The sequence below is a fragment of the Ornithorhynchus anatinus genome, chromosome X5, assembly GCF_004115215.2.
Source record: "Ornithorhynchus anatinus isolate Pmale09 chromosome X5, mOrnAna1.pri.v4, whole genome shotgun sequence".
Classification (NCBI taxonomy): domain Eukaryota; kingdom Metazoa; phylum Chordata; class Mammalia; order Monotremata; family Ornithorhynchidae; genus Ornithorhynchus; species Ornithorhynchus anatinus.
In genome coordinates, this window is record NC_041753.1 from 17,529,517 (window position 1) to 17,537,863 (window position 8,347).

At 50.5% G+C, this 8,347-nt stretch overlaps 1 long non-coding RNA gene across 1 annotated transcript; it reads left to right on the plus strand.

Moving 5' to 3' along the window:
• The first annotated feature begins 43 nt into the window (after positions 1 to 43).
• On the plus strand, positions 44 to 5,136 carry LOC114808203. Its single transcript, XR_003756056.1, has 3 exons — positions 44 to 79; positions 3,651 to 3,885; positions 5,098 to 5,136. It is a non-coding gene; the product is annotated as an uncharacterized LOC114808203 (long non-coding RNA).
• Positions 5,137 to 8,347: the final 3,211 nt, after the last annotated feature.

An 8,347-nucleotide genomic window follows, 5' to 3' on the forward strand; every position in this document is an offset into this window, starting at 1 on the left:
CGTGGTGTCGCTATGGGTCGGAAACGACTCGGCATAGGACAAGACTCTCCCAAGTTCTTAGTACAGTGCTCTGCACACAGTAAGTGCTCAGTAAATACGATTGAATGAATGACACTTGTGTCACCAACTCCTATTGATGTCCCTAAAATGAACAAAAATTGGATTGTAAAATGTACTGAGCTGGGGTCCCAGTCAGTGTAGCTAGTCACAGTAAGGTGGGGGACTGTAGTAACACAGAGCCAAAGCTGAAGTTAGAACCAGGGCCACCTAAGGCAAAACAACATCATAGCCGATGGCAAAACCAAAATCAAATTGAGCGTGAACTGGTTAGCCAAGGATCTGGGGCAATTCCAAATGAATGAAAGTCACTCCTAATAATTCAGAAATCCCCGAAGGTGAATTTAGAGTACCTTCAGGCTGCTTTGTTCTGCTGAGCCAGACTTCCCCGTTATTTCTTTAAAAGCCAGTTTGAAAACCAAATCTCCCCAGATTAGACTGTAGACCTTGGAAAGAAATTAATCAGACTGAGGAGGTGGGGGGGGGGTGGGTTAAGAAGGCAATGAGAAAGAAGAGGACAAAGGGGAGTGGGAAGGGAAGGGGGTTAGAAGCCCCGAGCTCTGAAAACCTTCCACTGGGAACTGTCTATACTAACCCCAACAAGATTATAAACTCCTGGTGGACAAGGATCTTGTCTACCAACTCTTATTGTATGGTACTCTCCTGAGAACTTTAGTACTGTTCTGTGCACACCGTAAGTGCCCAATAAATACCATTGATTGATGTTGTTTATCCATTATTCAGAATATACTAGGAGGACCTATGTGTCCATTAGTAAAATGGGCCCTCTGAAAAATTAAATTTGGCTGAAATTGAATTCAAAGCCCTTCAATCAGTCAATGGTACTTATTGAACACTGAGTGTGTGCAGAGCACTGTACTAAGTGCTTGGGAAAGTACAATACAACTGAGTTGGTAGGCTTGATCCCTGCCCACAAGAAACTGACAGTCCACAGGAGAAGATGGACATTAAAGTAGATTAGGGATAGGGGAGGGGTAGGGATAGGGATACAGATTAGGAATTGGTAGAGTATAAGAATATGTTTGTAAGTGTACATGTATACAGGTATGTACGCAAGTACACATGTTCATAAGTGCCGTGGAACTGGGTTGAATATCAAAGGGCTTAGGGGTTTAGTTTACGCAGAAGGGAGGGCAGATAGGGGAGGTACAAGGCTTATCTACTGCCAAGTAAAGAGTGTGTGAACAGAGATGGAAAGGTAACAGCACTGGGATACAACTCTGCCCTGTTGTGCTGGTGACCGGAGAGAGAGGGAGGACTGAGGAAAGAAGGAATCTTTTGCTACGAAGTCCCCCAACTAGCCCCCTAACTCGGTCACCGATCTAACAGTTCATCCTTTACTTGGGTGGTATGCCTCCTTAAGTTTCTAGTACTTTCTCATTGACTCTTTCTACATGAATCTCAGAGGGTGTCCCTTTCTTTCTGTTTCTCGACCAATGCTCCTTGGGTATTGCATAATCCCTCCACCTCCTTTAATTGGGAACACTTCTTACCAAAGGGGCTCACCCCTAGGTAGAGGCCATGTACAGAAGTTCCGTTCTTTAGTTGTTTTTTTGTCCATTTATCCCTGCTCTTTAGGAGCTTGCCAAGCTCTTCCTCGATCTCAGCCCAGACAGAGGGCTGAAACCGATGGAAGCTGCCATTATGAGCTACCCGTTAATAAAGGAAAGAACAGAGCTCGGTATAAAAGAGCCCACTGAATGGCAAATAGCTCTTACTGGCCATGGTTTCCTGGGTGACCAGATCTCAGAATTAACAATCCCAAATGATACTAGCCTATAAAAGTCACAAAACCAAATGTGAAGAACTGCATGTCCAACACTCAAATTCAGGAGGCAGTTTTCCGAAATGAGGCTTTGGTAAGGTTATGCTATCCAATGGGGCACTGCCTTTCAGGAAGCTTCACAGACAGTGAAGCACCCACACTCAAATGCTCTCTCTCACCGCCACCCACACACCAGCACTTACACCTAGTCTGCCCTTTGTCCTGCTCAGTATCTCAGCCAGGATCCTTTGCTCACAAGCACTTTGGCAATCACCCCCTTCTTCTGGGAGTCAGAAGGACCTGGGTTCTAATCCGAGCTCTGTCACTTGTCTGCTGTGTGGTCTTGGGCAAGTCACAGTCACTTGTCTGTGCCTCAGTTACCCCATCTGTAAAATGGGGATTAACACTGTGAGCCCTATGTGGGACAGGGACTGTGTCCACCCTGACTAGCTTGCATCCACCCCAGCACTTAGAGCGGTGCTTGTCACGAAGTACTTAACATAGTACATCATCATCATCCTTCTGCTCTGTGTAGATGATTTGGGACCTTTCTCCTGAGGGCAGGGACCCTGAACATTCCTGCAGCCTCTCCACATGGGTGGGTCTCAGCTACCTGGTGATCCTCAACTCTTCCTCGATCCTGCTTCTCCTGGGTCCAGGCAGTCGGCCCCGGGTTCTAGGCTGGCCTTTACCAGGAGGTAACAGTGGCTGGGCAGGAAGCATTGTTCTGGGGTCTATAGCTGACAAATGTGAAATTCATCAGTATCAGTCTCTTTAGTGCCATCTGCTTTGCCTAGACACACGCACAAACACACCCAGGCAAGAGCACACATACACGCAAACCTGCACGCCAACCTGCCTTCAGTCTGAGCAACCTAAGCATAACTGCTCTTGCAATCTTCCAATACCCTGACAGGGAGCTTTCTGCAGGCGGCTCAGAAAGAAAAATGTAAAAGAAGAAGGGGTTGATGGAGGGGGTGGGAAAAATAGAAGAGAGAAAGAGATGGGAGAGACTGAGGGAAAAACAGCAAATAATGTATGCATTCCACAAAGCAGAGTTATTAGACGGGAACCTAAATCAAATTGGAGAAGGAAGAAAAGAGAGTTGAGGAGGGAGAGAACAGGGAAGGATGGAAAGAGAAGTGAGCCGATAAGAGAAAACTATCATGTTCCCAACTGGTGGACTGCATGACTATTTGAAAAGATAAAAAGGAAGCCAAATGGATATCGCCTGCTAGTTAATATTTCCAGCACTGTTTTCATTCCACTGAATGAGAAATAGGTTGCTAATGCTTTCGTTATTCCAATTCAGCCTGATTCTCCTGGAAAATGCTAGACTGGGCTTGTGGAAGCCAGCTATTGTCTAGCCACAGTGTAGCTTCCTTGTGTGAGCTGCCTGCTGTCGCCATGAAGGAACTGCCCTTTTATGGATGTAGTTTCTGCCTGGGTGACACCATGTCTAATGTTGAGGGTGACAGCACCCATCTGAGTTGTGCCAGTCACACTGCCAGAAAGAGCCCAGGATCCCAGCCAGAAGTGTGTCGGTGGCAACTGGAGGAAGGGGGAGAGGCAGAAAGTTCCATTTTACCCAGGACTAGGGCAAGTGACCTCCACAGTGGGAGGGGAGAGGGCTCGGTACCTCCAGGTCCGGGAGGCGGGTGAATGGCATCTGTGGCAAAAGTGTGAGGGAGAGAGCTGCCATGGGTCTGGGATGCAAGTGGGCTGGAGAGAGAGCGGATAGCCTCACCACACAGAGTACTCAACCTGCCACTGCCTTATGGATGACACCCTCTGCCCCTCTTCTCAGAGATCAGAACCCTGGTTCCAGCCCCTCTTCACCCCCTTCTCCCCAACCACAAGCGCTCTGAAGACCAGTGGGGGGGTCTGACAACGGATCCTCACTTCTGGGAAGCCAGGATAGTGGATCCCAGTGGGCATCACCGAGGAGGAGCGGACTCTGATGGTGGCGACCACTGACTGGCAAACGAGAACAGATTGACATTCCAGCAACCAATGGAAGGCCATGGAGGATTCACGCGGGGGTGAGTACCTCGGGAGAGAATGTGTCAATGGGTGAAACAAAGCCCAGATTTGCAGGAAACGTGTGCTCAGCGCCTGGACCTGCAGACATGTGGTGCAACAACCCGGCATTGACCATGAATTTTTTCGCAGAATCGGGGGAGCGGTGAGGATAAATAGGCAGATGTAGGGGTCAGCCCCCTGGCCCCCCATTTCTCCAGAAACTACTGGGAAATGTGGCAATGGCAGCCAGGTCAGGGACAGGTGGGCGGTCCGGTGACCGGTAGCTTAGGGCGAACCGTGCTCCATCCGATACTGGAGGCCTCTTTTCCGCCTGAAAATCCCGCTGCTGCCATTGCTCACTCAGGAACAAGGCACTTTCTCCATGGAATTGGGCCTCCTGGACTAAAGTATATGAGCAGGATGTGAGAAGCAATGTGGCCTAGTGGAAAGAGCACAGGCCTGGAGTCAGAGGACCTGTGTTCTAACCTGCTGTGTGACCTTGGGCAAGTCGCTTAACTTCTCTGTGCCTCATTTCCCTCACCTGCAAAATGGAGATTTAATACCTGTTCTCCCTCCTATTTAGATTGTGAACCCCATGTGGAATCTGATTAGACTGCTTCTACCCCAGTGCTTAGTACAGTATTTGGCACATAGTGAGCACGTAACAAACTCCACAGTTATTATTATTATGAATAATTATTATTATAACAATAATCATAATCATGCTCATGTATCACCTATCCTAAAAAAAAGTCTTCCTTGACCCCATGGCTCCCTCCAGATACCACCCTATTTCCCTTCTACCATTTGCTGAAGGTTTATTAAAATCCACATCAAAGAAATTTAAAAAAATGTAATTCCTAGATAAATGCTGGGAAGCAGCCTGAGAAGCAGTCTGGCATAGTGAAAAGGCCACGGAAAAGTGGTTTGAAATGGGGCTTTTTTTTTATTGGTGACCCGATCAAGGAACACGATATGCTTCATGCACTCAATATTAAAAACTTGTTATTATAGCACTATCCTGGTCAAGGTCAATAGAATCAATCAAGGAGTTGCAGAAACCTAGCTTTTTTGGACGGATACATTACCTTAGGTGTATAATGGGAAGGAAAGGTGAGTAACCTTTCCTATCTACCAGCAGCCACTTTCTAGAAGCAGGGATTGTTTGGCTGCCCCTCTAATGATCCATGACCTTTTCCTCTCCTGCTCTCTCCTCCTCCTCGCCCTTTCAGAAACGTGGTTCGCTCCCGAAGACACGGTCTCCGCCGCCGCTCTCTCCAGCGGAGGCCTCTCCTTCTCCCACTCCCCCAGACTCACCGGTAAGGGAGGAGGCGTCGGCTTCCTCCTCTCACCCTGTTGCCGCTTCCGCACTATCCCTCCTCCCCCCTCCCTCTCCTTCCCCTCCTTCGAAGCCCATATCATTCGCCTCTACCACCCCCTCCGGATACTTGTCGCTGTTATCTACCGCCCTCCTGGTCTCACCTCCGACTTCTTCAACCACCTAGACCCCTTTCTCACCTTCCTTCTCTCCTTCTCTCTGCCCACTCTGATCCTCGGAGACTTCAACATCCATATGGATGTACCCGATGACTCCTCTGCCGCCCGCCTGCTACCCCTCCTCGACTCTGCCGACCTCCTGCTCCACGATACCACGCCCACTCACCAACTCAGTCACACCTTCGATCTCGTCATCTCCTACCGCTGCACTATCTCCTCCCTCACCAACTCTGAAATCCCTCTCTCTGACCATAACCTTCTCACCTGCCTCATCTCTCACACTCCCTCCCCCTGCAAATCTTCGCTACTGCACCTCAGAGACCTCCGCTCTCTCGATCCCATCCGTCTTTCCAAAAGCATCTCTCCTCACCTTGCCGCCCTGTCCTCACTTCCCACTCTCGATGATCAGGTCTCTGCTCTCAACTCCACCCTCTCTACTCCTCTCGACTCTCTCGCCCCCCTTTCCCTCTGCCCTTCTCGCTCCACTAACCCACAGCCCCGGATCACCTCCTCTGTCCGCCTCCTACGCTCCTATGCTCGAGCTGCTGAGCGCTGCTGGCGAAGGTCCAAGCACCAAGCCGACCTCACACACTTCAAATTTATCCTTTCCTGCCTTAACTCTGCCCTCTCCTCCGCCAGGCAAAACTTCTTCTCCTCCCTCATCGACACCCATGCCGAATCAACCCCGCCAATTATTCCAGACCTTTAACTCTCTCCTTAGGCCCCCTGTTCCTCCCCCTCCCCCATCTCTCACCCCCAGTGATCTGGCCACCTATTTCATCACCAAAATCAACACAATCAGGTCTGAGCTCCCCAAAGTCACCCCTCCGCCTCTCCCCTCCCCCCCACCAATCCTCTCCCCTACTTTTCCATCCTTCCCTGCAGTATCCTCAGAGGAGATCTCCTCCCTCCTCGCAAGTGCCACCCCCTCCACCTGCGCCTCGGACCCCATTCCCTCTCACCTTATTAAAAACATCGCCCCTGCCCTCCTCCCTTCCTTAACTTCTATTTTTAACCACTCAATCTCCAATGGCTCCTTCCCCTCTGCCTTCAAACATGCCCACGTCTCCCCCATCCTAAAAAAACCCACTCTTGACCCCACTTCCCCCTCCAGTTATCGCCCTATCTCCCTACTACCCTTCCTTTCCAAAATCCTAGAACGAGTCATCTACAGTCGCTGCTTAGAATTCCTTAACTCCCATTCTCTCCTGGACCCCCTCCAATCTGGCTTCTGTCCCCTCCACTCTACCGAGACTGCTCTCTCTAAGGTCACCCATGACCTCCTTCTTGCCAAATCCAATGGCTCCTACTCCATTCTAATCCTCCTTGACCTCTCTGCTGCCTTTGACACTGTCGACCATCCCCTCCTCCTCCATACCTTATCTCACCTTGGCTTCACGGACTCCGTCCTCTCCCGGTTCTTCTCTTATCTCTCTGGCCGGTCATTCTCGGTCTCCTTTGCAGGCGCCTCCTCCCCCTCCCATCCTTTAACTGTTGGAGTTCCTCCAGGGTCAGTTCTTGGCCCTCTTCTGTTCTCCATTTACACTCACTCCCTTGGTGAACTCATTCGCTCTCACGGCTTTGACTACCATCTCTACGCAGATGACACGCAGATCTACATCTCTGCCCCGTCCTCTCTCCGCCCCGTCCTCTCCCCCTCCCTTCAGGCTCGCATCTCCTCCTGCTTCCAGGATGTCTCCACCTGGATGTCGGCCCGCCACCTAAAACTCAACATGAGCAAGACTGAGCTCCTCATCTTCCCTCCCAAGCCCGGTCCTCTCCTAGACTTCCCTATCACCGTGGATGGCACGACCATCCTTCCCGTCTCTCAGGCCCGCAATCTCGGTGTCATCCTTGACTCATCTCTCTCGTTCACCCCACACATCCTATCCGTTACCAAGACCTGCCGGTTTCTCCTGTACAATATCGCCAAGATCCGCCCTTTCCTCTCCACCCAAACGGCTACCTTACTGCTACGGGCTCTCGTTATATCCCGGCTAGACTACTGTATCAGCCTTCTCTCTGACCTCCCTTCCTCCTCTCTCGCCCCGCTCCAGTCTATTCTTCACTCTGCTGCCCGGCTCATCTTCCTGCAGAAACGATCTGGGCATGTCACTCCCCTTCTTAAACAACTCCAGTGGTTGCCTATCGACCTCCGCTCCAAACAAAAACTCCTCACTCTAGGCTTCAAGGCTCTCCATCACCTTGCCCCTTCCTACCTCTCCTCCCTTCTCTCTTTCTACCGCCCACCCCGCACGCTCCTCTCCTTTGCTGCCCACCTCCTCACCGTCCCTCGGTCTCGCCTATCCCGTCGTCGACCCCTGGGCCACGTCCTCCCGCGGTCCCGGAACGCCCTCCCTCCTCTCCTCCGCCAAACTAATTCTCTTCCCCTCTTCAAAACCCTACTTAAAACTCACTTCCTCCAAGAGGCCTTCCCAGACTGCGCTCCCCTTCTCCCTCTACTTCCTCTACCACCCCCCCACCTCTCTGCCGCTTAACCCTCTTTTCCCCCCATTTCCCTCTGCTCCTCCCCCTCTCCCTTCCCATGCCCTTAGTACTGTACTCATCTGCTCAACTGTATATATTTTCATTACCCTATTGATTTTGTTAATGAAATGTACATCACCTTGATTCTATTTAGTTGCCATTGTTTTTACGAGATGTTCTTCCCCTTGACTCTATTTATTGCCATTGTTCTTGTCTGTCTGTCTCCCCCGATTAGACTGTAAGCCCGTCAAAGGGCAGGGACTGTCTCTATCTGTTGCCGACTTGTTCATTCCAAGCGCTTAGTACAGTGCTCTGCACATAGTAAGCGCTCAGTAAATACTATTGAATGAATGACTGAATGAATGAATGAACTGAGGAAGTCAAGGGCTAGGGGTAGAGATGGAAGGGAGTTTTTAGGGACACTTGCTGTGGATTCCTAAGGACCGTCCCGTCCTGGGAACGGAAACTTGGAAGTCTGGGGACCCTGGGGAACACCTC